The following is a 12618-nucleotide window of genomic DNA, read 5'->3' as shown; positions in this document are numbered from 1 at the left end:
GGCATCGTCTTACTTATTAGGAGTCAGTTCCTTCATGTTGTTGTTGTTGTGGTCTTCAGTCCTGAGACTGGTTTGATGCAGCTCTCCATGCTACTCTATCCTGTGCAAGCTTCTTCATCTCCCAGTACCTACTGCAACCTACATCCTTCTGAATCTGCTTAGTGTATTCATCTCTTGGTCTCCCTCTACGATTTTTACCCTCCACGCTGCCCTCCAATGCTAAATTTGTGATCCCTTGATGCCTCAAAACATGTCCTACCAACCAATCTCTTCTTCTAGTCAAGTTGTAGAACTGCATGTACTCGGGAAAAATTACGGCTGTAGTTTCCCCTTGCTTTCAGCCTTTCGCAGTACCAGCACAGCAAGGCCGTTTTGGTTAATGTTACAAGGCCAGATCAGTCAATCATCCAGACTGTTGCCCCTGCAACTACTGAAAAGGCTGCTGCCCCTCTTCAGGAACCACATGTTTGTCTGGCCTCTCAACAGATACCCCTCCGTTGTGGTTGCACCTACGGTACGGCCATCTGTCTCGCTGAGGCACGCAAGCCTCCCCACCAATTGCAAGGTCCATGGTTCATGGGGGGAGTTCCTTCATAGTCAACAGTTAAGGAATGGGTGGCTGAATTCATATGTAGCATATGTCTCTGTAAGATGACTCATGAACAACTTCCTAGAATTACAATCAAATATGAAAATGCTGAGAAAGAACACAGTGTGATATTGCAAGATCAGTAATTAAAAAGATGTGCAAAACATTTGATGCCGTGGCCATACCAGAAAGTGAGTGGCATGTCTGTTGAAGCCTGACTACAACCTAATGTGAAAAACAATTTGGGACAATCTGACACACAACTGATTCTATGCACCAATCTGTTCCCGTGGATGAAATGAAACAGCAGTTGCACAAAAATAGCCAAGGTGACTTAATCGGAGAGAAAGAGTGGTCATTGTTTTCTAGGATGCAAAAGGGATTTCTATTTTAGATTAGCTTGCAAGACTGAAACAATACCTCACAAATACAATGCAAGTATTCTGACTCAACTGGATGAAAAAATATGGAGCCAAGACCCAGGGGGAAAAAAAAAGTTTATTGTCAGTGAAATGCATATGGTCACAAAGGCACTTTCACAATAGGAAAACTGGGAGTTTCAAGTGTGAAGTCTTCAAATATCTATTCCATTCTCCAATTTTTTCACATTCTGACTTTAGCTTCTTCTTCTTTTCTTTTTGTATGAATGATTCACTTAAGACTACATGCGTCACAGCTCAAAACCGTTTTGTGAGTCAACAACTGGATATGTTTTCACTGGTCTGTCTCTTGTAACTCCGTTGGACATGGAGGTAGCAAATGAGGATGTAGGATGTCCATGACATACTGCTGTGCTGTCAGAGTGACCTGAAGTCATATCCGATGCTGCCCCACACGCCCTCTCCCTATGTCGTTGTCATACTCACTGACAACTGTCATCGCGGGTCTTGCAGAATGTCTCACTGCTGGTCACATGACAGGTGCAGGTGTGAAAGGGTTACTATGTGCTCGGCGTACATTACAGCAATTCTCCCATGGGCTCGTCAGACACGGTAAACCGGAAGCTTGCTGACAAGCACACCACCCTTACGTTCCCAAGCAGTCCAACATGGGGCCACTACCACATCTGAATGACTCACAAATCTGCATATTGCATAATTCAATCAGCCTGGCAAATGGAGACACCCAATTAGGCCCCTTCAAATTTTGTTGCGTGCTGATAATGCTGACTCACAGAAGTACAGGGCATCTGTGTCCTTCACAGGGATCACTCAACATCTTACACTCTTCACATCTCTTATAGCTCCTACCATTCTTGGTAACAATCCGAGACACAAACAAAGCTAATGCAATCTGGTGGCCTTTGTATCCATTTCAGAGAGTTGCGACTCTCATAATTTACCACTGGTATGCACACTCGTGAAACTACGTTGCTTCAGGGAGCTTCCCTTTTTTTTCTTCAAGCTGTTTAGTTCTTTGAATCCATTTTTCTTGTAGCTCAGAATAATTATTTTATTGTGTAGCAAACTTACAGACTAGCATTCTGGTCTGAGCTGTCGGAGTTGGCGGTCATGTGTGTGTGAGGTGTGCTTGCTTGTGTGAATGAATGGTGTGTATTTCTATTTCTTTTTCTGATGAAGGTTGTGGCCAAAAGCTTATGTGTAAGTGTCTTAACTGTGCCTGTCTGCATTTTAACGTGCCATCTTTATGGTAATTAGCACTCTATCTTTTCCTACACTGCTGATATTCCAACCTGGAGTTTCCATTGTTTGAACTTACGGTCTACTGTTTTATGTTGCAGTGCACTTCTCCAAGTGTAATACACAAATGTTGCCTTAGGAAAGAGTCACAATAACATCCATGTCTACCGTTTGCTATTTTTTACGAAATAGCACATCACACTCGAAATTTAACTTAGCCAATGAAATAAGTTTGAAGATTTATTGTGTGTAAGAGACACGAGGGCCCACTGTGTGGGAAATGTGGGAAGTTCTGTGCAGAGATGGAGTTATCCACAGACGCAGTAAGTCTTGGGAGCTATACGGGTGTTTAAACATCGACACCTGCTGGGATGAGGGGCCACTTACTCTGAGGTGGCGCTGTGCCAGCAACGAGCTCGACCCATTGATTAGCACCACAGATGACAATGAGCAACCAGCTGCTTCTCTGTGCAGAGATATAAAATTTATCGATTTTGGACATCTTTTGACAATCTGTCACATGGAGAACAATGTTTACTCTGGCAATTTTAACACTAATCTACTGCTCTGCAACATATTAATGTGAAATGTTGTCTATGATGTTGAAGCGTGTAAGTTAAACTGATATCTGAGAATTTGTTGTTTTTGTGGCACTATCTGGAAAATGACCTCTCTTGCAGCTCCAAGCATAAATGTCAAGTGAAGAAGAATAATTAGCACAGCACACTGGAACCGAGTAGGGATCCGGTTTACTGCTCGGCCACTAAATTAGCATATTGTGAGTACACCAGAATAGACGCTGTACACACTTGCATATACTACATACACAAGTACAAGCATCGATCAAGCTACTGTGAAACTGCACTCTGTGTGACTCATCACTACATCAGAATACTGTAAATGTGGTGATTCCAATTTCTTAAGGTCTCTTCCTGTTTGTTTTCATCAGTAGGATCTTATTTTTCAAGTATGTGGGAATCCAATGAGCTACCTGTTTGGATACATTCTTTCTGTATGTCCCACAAGTTGGATTCCTTGGAGACACATTGTAACAAGAGCTTTTAGGAATTTGCCTGGAGATTTCACACTGGGTTCTGTGTGATGTATCCCATCCTTTATTCTTGGACCTAAGATTTTTACTACAATTTTACATTCTTCTAATTCAGTTTGCTGTTTTCATGTCTTGTGTTGGACAAAGAGTCTCTCTCATGCATAAAGAAATTCTAATTTGATCACTGTTGTACAATGTTAGATTTTAGAGTTCCAGGAAAAATACTTTTAGTTAACTGAGAGACAGTTTGTACTTTCTGAAGTCTGGATTCTATGGCCTTCTTTTCATTATGATGTTCAGTGGTCTTTTTCACCAAATTATTTAAACTATTTAACACCGAATACTATGTCATTGCCTATATAAGTTCACCCAGTGCCATTTTGGTATCAGCCAAGAATTTTTTCTCCAGGTGAAATTAGTAGTCCAATTTTCCTAGCTTGCTCCCTTAATATTTCAAATTGCTTTAGCATATCAGTGATGTTTTTGTCAATTAGTATTATGTCATCGGTATAGGTTACACAATATAATTCTATCTTTAAGTTTACGTTCTAGTCAGTGTAATAGTGCACCTGCTCTTCTCCATTGTCTTACAATTTTCTTAGGGGCATAGTTGAATAGCAATGTGATATGCCATCCCATTTTCATATTCTTATGTCTGTCTTAAATTACACTGCTTGAAAAAAAGTGAGACACTCAGAAGGTGGGGAGAAAACAAATTGAAACATAGCTAATTTAGAGGGTATGTGATGTTATTTCAGTGATAACAAAACAGAGTCAAATTTACACAGAACTTATCAGTTTGAGCCCACTTATCAATACAGCAATGCACCCTGTCTGGACTGGACAGTGCGGGAGGATGTCGTATAGCTGCTGTATACCCTCCTGAGAAAGGTGATCCACAACTGTTGTAACTGGACATTGCAATCATGGATACAGGCAGTGGGATGGAGTTGACGTCCATGTTGGTCCCATAATGTTATATCGGGGACAGATATGGGGATTTTGCTGGCCACAGGAGTATATCAACATCACACAGACAATTTAAAGAGACACACACTACATGTGGACAAGCACCGGCCTGTTGAAAAATAGCACCACAATACTATTACACACTGCTGTACCATCAGAGTTCCCACGGCCATTACAAGCCGTGACCTGAAGTCATACCCAATGGCTCCCCACACCATGGGACTCCTTTGTGACCCACCCCCCCCAAAATGTGGAAGAATGGGACCTCTCCCCATCTCCCCGGGTCACTGTCAAACTTCTCCACGATAGTCATTTGGAGCAGTGCAGGACTGGGACTCATCAGTGAACATAATGTGACGCCATTCATTAGCAGTCCATACTTCTTGATCATGGCACCACTTCACATGCAGTCATTTGCTTGGGTGTTAATGGCAGCCTATGCGCAGGACGGCAATTCCATAGTCTGGCTGCTCCTAGCTGTATGACACAGCATGTTGCAAGGAGACTATTACAGTGAACTCCTGTTTATCCGAAATGATCAGGACGGTGGTCAGTTCCGATAACGAAAATTCCAGATAAATCAAAGTCCCCCTGTTTTCACATGTGAACACTCCAAATTGCGTCAATATTGCAAAATACGATCGTAAAACGTGCGTAGGGTATGTAAAACATTACTGATATGGTTGCAAATAACCCTACACTTTTTTACTGAAAAAATTGTGTTGACATGTTAAAAAGGCACCAAACTATGATTGAAAACTCAAAGTTTTTAAATGCTGTATAACAAAGCTCGTTTATTTTGCATTCTTACAGAAAAAAATCTCCCTTATTTGGCAGCAGGAAAAAACAGGAGTTTTAATTTTATTACCTACTCTTTTGAATAAAAAATAAACTACTGAACAAAATTATGAAACAAATCTAGAGATTACTCAAAGGAACGAAAAGTCTGTCCAGAGGAACTTTCAAGAAAAGTAAAAAAAAAAAAAAACTTTTTAAGTTATGGACATAGAAGTTCTAGGATGCTTCATTAGAGTTTATTTTTTGGTAACGAAGTCACGAATGTCTTTTTTTCTTTTTGCTTGAGAAACTATTGCTGCAACAATACATCTCCAACGTTGAAATCAAACTATTTCAGGATAAATCGTCTCCTCCTGTTGGCTGATGTACTCCAGGGCAGTTTGGATCACTTCGTAACAGAATGTGTGAGGAATATTTTTCTTTGATTCATCATCAGAAACATAGTCTTCTAACGCTTTATGATCGGTTACAATTTGGACGATTTCATCCTCAGTCACATGAAAAAATGCCATTTTCCATCCACTCTTCAATGTCTTCGAAGTGTGTGTCTTTACAACCAGCTTCTCCAGTAAATTCACCAAAATTATGTCAGCTTGAGTTTCGGTGTTGTCTCCTCCTTCCCACCACTTAGGTTGCCTTACGATCTAAGAGTTTTTTCCAAGACCTAACAAGAGGAACTGGAGGAATTAGATTCCAAGCTTCAGCAATCAATGAATGACACTTAAAACATCAATTTTTTTAAGAGCTTCCACAAAATCATCTGCAGCATCAATCACACCTATTAAGTATTCCAGCATCTTGTGTCTGTAATGTTTTTCCATCACCTCAAGAATACCTTGGTCCATCGGTTGACATAGAGATGTGACATTTTGTGGAAGAAATACAACTTTGATGTCCCCATCTTGCAGATCACCTGGGTGAGAAGGAGCATTGTCCACAAGAAGTAGCGCTTTTCAAGGAAGTCCTTTTCCTTCCATGTAATTTACTACAGCTGAAACAAACTCTGCCTGGAACCACTCTCTGAAGATGGCACGGCACTGTTCATACATGCCTTAAGACTGATTCGTGTACCTCAGTGGGAAAGCTGGTTGGTTGGTGTCTAAATGCTCTTGGTGTTTTGGATTTGCCAATTAAAGTAAGACACAGTTTATGATTGCCAGTGGCATTACTGCAAGCGAGGACAGTAAATCTTTCTTTGATTTTTTTGTATCTGGAAGCCATTTCTTCTTCTTTAGAGGCAAGGGTTTTCGTTGGCAGCATTTTGTAATTCAACCCAGTTTCATCACATTTGTAAAGTTGATTGTCAGTATAACCTCCTTTGTCAATGATTGTGTGCAGTTTCTTCTTAAAATCAGCATAGCAGCTTCATCCCCAGATAATGATTTGGCACTGATGGCAATTTCATGGATGCCATGCTGCTTCTTGAAATGATCCTGCCAGCCATTACTTCCGAGGAATTCTTGCTTCTTTCCTTCTATCAGCTCATTAGCTCATTTTGACAAATTAGAGGACCTGAAACTGACACACCTTTGGCTCTTATTTATTCGTGCCACAAAAATAATGCCTCTTCTAACTGAGGATGTGCACCTTTTCTCATTGTTTTTCAAGATTTCACTGCGCTGCCCAATGCTTGGATGGAACAAAAATTTTTCAATTCCTGATCGATTTGTCTTCCGATCAGTAATTGTACTCCTACTCTGCAGCAACTTTTGTGGGTGGCTCACCAGCATCAATTCTCTGCAAAGTGTGATGATCTTTTTCCAACAAGATCACATTCATTTTATGTTACGTGCCCGTAGTCACGTTCAGTGTTCTTTTTACAGACACTCGACTGAGTCCTTTATGGTTTTTGGCCCCTTTTATCTCTGGACACTTTAAGGCACATAGTGGGAGCACAAAACCTCAAATCAGAAACACACAAATGCACAACTTGACAACACTCGAGATGCACTAGACAAACTTTTGATTTTTGAAACCAGGCTGTGGCAGCCATCAAATGAAAGCATTCGATACATCTATGCCATTTCCTCTGTTCTACCCAAGCCCACGTGGCAACACAACAGGGTGTTGTACGTTCACTGTTAAACACTCAGCTTTGATGTACCGACAACAAGTGGAAAGTGTTAGGTGGCGCACTCTAATTGTCAGTTTCGACAGGCCTACGTTGTGCTCCATAGAACAATACTGTATGTACTGTACTTCCAAGGAGTTCCAATAGATGGCAGTGGCATGAAACCATGCAATACGAATAAGAAACGCACTAGAGCTTCAACCAACACACGCACGAATTGACGATACTTGGACTTTTGACACGCACCAGTGCACTGATTAGCAGTAGATTGCCAAAAAACACCAGCAAATGCTTGGCTCCAGGTGCACGCAAATTGAAACTTGTCAAGTGTCAATCTAGCTAGCCAAAAGTGTAGCTGCACGAGAGTTTACTGTACTTGTTCTCAGATGGCAGTCACAGACGTGAACAGGTTACAATGTACTCAGTACACTACACAGTGATGCTCTCTTGTAGTGGTCTGATGTAGTCAACTGGAACATTGATGATGAGTAAGCCCTTACTTTCCAACATCAGGCCACTGTCAGATCCAAATACTCCAAAAATACAGATGTTGCAAGGTTTAACCAGGGGACCAAATGGACATCCACAATGAGGTTTCTTTCAAACTCTCATCAGATAATGCTGTCTCACACCAATATGCAGCACCTTCATATCCTCCAGAGTGATGATTCAACATCTGACGCTATTCACATCCCTTATATACCACACGATGCTTGCTAAACAGCAATAAAAAAAAAGAACACTAATGAATAATGAAGGAAAAGACAGACTGTTACTTACCATAAAGAAGATACCTTAGGCTGCAGATGGGAAGAATTAAAAGACACTTACATAAAGCTTTCAGCCACAGCCTTCATCAGTAAGTAGTAATCTGTCTTTTCCAACATTGTTGATATTCCTACTGGAGTTTCCATTGCTTCAAGGACACTGATGCTTTTCTGTGAGTGTTTGCTTTATGATGTTTTCTGCATTTTAGCTTTTTTTTAAAAAAAGAAAAAAAAAGAAAGAAAGAAAGAAAAAAAAAAAAAAGATTTGTTGCTGGAAAACTTCTGAAGTCCAATAAAGGAGTTACAACAGCCATATATGGTTATCTGGTGGACCTTGCAGAACCAAATTCTAGGGCTGAAATATACTGTTGACCAATGGGCATTAATCAGAATGAATACTAAATAAAAAATTAAATCCAAGTTTACACAAAAAACACAGGTTCTATCACTGTTGCTTTTCATTCTATTTTGCTCTTATGTTTGCTATGACTTGTTAAGCAGAAATTTTCTTTCTATCTACAGAGTTACATTTGCTGTAATGTATCTTACCTCCATGTTGTTTCTTCTTTCTTCTCACTGCTGCCCCAATCATGGCAAGCAAGTCATCCTCACTGCATTTGCTTCGTATTGCATCTCTGAAACAACAGTTAAAACACCCGTTAAACAGTACCAGGCAATTACCACACAGTGAAATGTTGGTACACTAAAACGGAAGAAAAACTTTGCAGAAATCTTCAACAGTAATCTTGTAGTCTGCAGTAGGCAACAGCAGGATAACAAACCCACTGGACAAGAATGGGAAAGTCATGATAGAAGTTACTTTCATTTTTATAAATAAACAGGTATCTTACACAAATGCTCAAGAGTATACATAGGATCTCGGGCTGAAGAGGTGGAGCAGAAACTGACATTAGTTTTGTTGAAGAGGGAGTACTGGAACACAGCACAATTTCTTGCAAAATGAAGCCAAATTTATTGATAAACTCTTAATTAATTGCCAAGCTCACTAATGTGACCATTTTATAACAGGTACTTACTGCTTGGAGTATATGTGACTTTTCAGGCTTGCCTAATAGATCTGTTGCAAAAACACTTTGGGTTTCCCACCAGATAACATTATGCAAGTCCCTCCCTCAATATTTCAGTGACACAACATTTTGGCATCTTCAGGTGGTGGTGATTTCCACCATCACTGCTGCAAGATGCAACTGGCAATTTCCACGTGACAGCTTTGAAATTTATCATGTGGATGACTATGACCATCATATTTAGAATTCAGAGGATTTCATAGAATACCTGAAGATGCTTAAACTAGAACTTTCAGATCTTTTAGTTAGCTCAAATGTTATATCATTACTTACAAAAGTGCCCCTGCAGCCCTCATTAGAGGTTATTAGCAGCAAGTTTGAGAAAGAAATTGTGATGCTGTTTAAACATGTGCATACCTCATCCAATTTCTTATGTAACACCAACTACTTTAATCAAGTGGACAGTGTTCCCATGGGAGATCCTCTATTTCCCTTAGTAAATATCCAACATTCCTCCTTCTGGCAGAATGCTGAAGAGACATTTGTGGTGTGGCCCACATAATACAGACACTACCTATGTCCCTGCAGCATTTGCACTCGCTCCATCTGAATATTCAGTTCACTGTGGAAGTACAAAAAGATAGCAGCTTACCATTCCTGGATGTCACGGTTAGAAGAAAAGCTGACATAGCACTGGGGCTTAGTCTCTACTGCAAACTGATACACGCAGAGTTATATTTGAGGTCCAAAAGTTGCCGTCACCCTGCACAATGTGGTAGTGTCTTACACTCCCTGGCACATAGAGCACACGTGATTTCAGATACCGACAGTCTGCCTGGTGAACTGTAACACCTAAGAACAGTGTTCCAGCAGAATGTTTATTCTTGTAAACAGATTTGCAATGTGTTCTGAGCAAAGCAAGTTCAGTGTAGGGATGTAAATGAAGATACTTAGACAAGCACTGCAAATGGCTTTCTTGCCATATTTCAGTGGCATGTTTTCAAAATTAAAAGAATCGCTAAGAGAAACAGAATCAAGTGTATTTTTCGTCTACCAGCAAAACTAAGGAATTGTTTGTGTTCAGTTAAAGACAATCTTGACCTTAGAAAACACAGATCATATATAAGATCTGATGCCATTATGGGAAACCTTATATAGGGCAGACACCTCACATTGTGCAAGAACACTGTGTTCAACAGCGCTGACAAAAATGCCACCCAGTAAATTAATGGTAGTAGAGCACTGCCTGAATACAGGGCACCACACGTTTCCCAAGAGGACTGAAATTTTATCCTCAGCATCATCACTCTAGGACTGTGTTTTTAAGAATGAGGCATGTATCCATACGGTGGGCAATCTTACCAACAGGAATATGGAATTTTGACTAAGCACTGCCCAGAATCCAGCACTGACTGCCATGAAATTAAAACAGTAGAAACCAGATCCTCCGATGTATGACCTGATGCAGTACCTTGCAGAGAGTTAATTCAGCTCTTAACCACACGAGTGTCCAGAAGTGCAGTCATTGCCCACAACACATAAGCAGAAGGCTACTATGAATGGCATTTACATCCAACTGGGAGTGCCTGTCCACACATTCGTACTCCTGCTTCTAGCCTGACAAATTTCAATTCTGCTGTGCGAATATCACCAGCCACATCTTGCAGCAGTGATGACAGGACCCACCACTACCTGAAGATGACGAACAGTTGTGTTGGTGAAATATTGTGAGGCTTGGACAAAGTTATTCAGTGGCAAATCTGAGAAGATTTGTATACATTATTTTTCTGTGACGCAGGTAATGTGCAGCAAAATGTGATAACTTTCTGCATTTTCCTTTTTGTACATTTCAAAATACCCCAAAAATTGGTGAGAAACACTGAACATATGACATAACCAGATGACACACCCCACAGCATGTGCAGCAGTCGGGGTTGAGTGTAAATGAATTATTGAGCAGTGCAATACATTCATTTGAGCAAACAGAGCAAATTTCGAAAACATTTTGTAAATATGATCTGTTGTAAATGTAGATGTTAAAAATTATTGTCCCTGCTGTAATCAAGCAAAAGCAGTTCTGATTTTGTGTTTATTGCTTCTGTCCCTTCTCTTGTTAGTAAAGAAAACATAGGTCATTTAATGGCGAAGATGCTATTCTGAAGTTTATACTCATCTACTTGTTATGCAATATGGTAGGTTTTCATTGTACTGTACTTTGCAAGAAATCAAGGAAACTGCAAGACCGGTAAATAAAATAATAAACTTCTATATATAAAAATAAAGATGAGGTGACTTACCGAACGAAAGCGCTGGCAGGTCGATAGACACACAAACAAACACAAACATACACACAAAATTCAAGCTTTCGCAACAAACTGTTGCCTCATCAGGAAAGAGGGAAGGAGAGGGGAAGACGAAAGGAAGTGGGTTTTAAGGGAGAGGGTAAGGAGTCATTCCAATCCCGGGAGTGGAAAGACTTACCTTAAGGGGAAAAAAGGACAGGTATACACTCGCACACACGCACATATCCATCCACACATAAAGACACAAGCAGACATATATATATCTGCTTGTGTCTGCATGTGTGGATGGATATGTGCGTGTGTGCGAGTGTATACCTGTCCTTTTTCCCCCTAAGGTAAGTCTTTCCGCTCCCGGGATTGGAATTTTACTATCATTACTTTTTTTTTTTTTTTTTTTTTTTTTTTTTTTTTACCACACATATTCCACACGGTTCATGCTCACTCCTTCAATGATACTGCCCATCCTTCTCTAGTGTGTGAGTTGTCCATGCTTTCCTGCGTGTTTGTTGGTTTAAACACCCTTGTTTCAAAAGAGAGTGACAGCTTAGATACAGTCTTGTCAACATTTTGTATTTTTATTTAGCAATTATTGTTTGAGCCTTATAGGTGAATGTCACAAGATATTGTCAACCACTGCATTCACTAGATGGGAATGGGGTTCATGGGGTTCATTTTTTAAGTTGCTGTTATCTTTTTCATCCTATCTTGGACTAGCTTTTCCATACTCCCACTCTATTTTACGTAGCCAAACAGTTATCTGCCCTTGCAAACTTGCTCCTTTACTACCAAGTCAACTAATACTGGGCAGCATAACAGAAGTTCCAATATCCAGTCTTTCACCACAGTTCACCTACACACACTTTTCACTCACTGATTTTCTTTTTTCAATGTCATAAATATTTTGCTTTCACAGGCTGCTGTGCTTTGAACATAAAATTGTAGGAACATCTGCCTCACATGTCTTTTTTTTTTTTTTAATTAAAGAATATGTTCCTTGCTTATTCCTATTTGCTTCTGATACATTTCCATTCTCACTTTTATTTTGTTTTGATCCATTTCTTTTTTCTTTGATAGACAAGTCAAACAACAATGGCAATATGTTGCAGCCCCCTGTGTTTCACCCTACTTACTATGAACTTACTTTTCTTAGCTTCCAATTTTATTAGTCATTTGGTTTTTAAGATACTTAAATTAATTGTTTGACCCTGTATTTTTATATCTTATTTTACCTTCGGTTGATAAAGGATTTCTGGTATGCTCACAAAGAGAGAGCTGATTCTTCCCACCCCTCACCCCCCTTACCATGTCCTGAAACAAACTTATCGCCAAGTCTTAGTCTAGTCATCAATTTAAAAGTGTCAGTTGTTGGTCCCATTGTCTAATAATTTGTACATTTATACAC

The 12618-nt window shown here is 40.0% G+C and overlaps 1 pseudogene; it reads right to left on the bottom strand.

Moving 5' to 3' along the window:
* LOC124616667 overlaps positions 1 to 12618 on the bottom strand; it is a 64440-nt pseudogene that overhangs the window by 13657 nt on the left and 38165 nt on the right.

The sequence above is a fragment of the Schistocerca americana genome, chromosome 5 (genome assembly GCF_021461395.2).
Source record: "Schistocerca americana isolate TAMUIC-IGC-003095 chromosome 5, iqSchAmer2.1, whole genome shotgun sequence".
Taxonomy (NCBI): Eukaryota; Metazoa; Arthropoda; class Insecta; order Orthoptera; family Acrididae; genus Schistocerca; species Schistocerca americana.
Note: the sequence above shows the minus strand (reverse complement) of the source record. Positions and strands in the feature narration are given on the sequence as shown.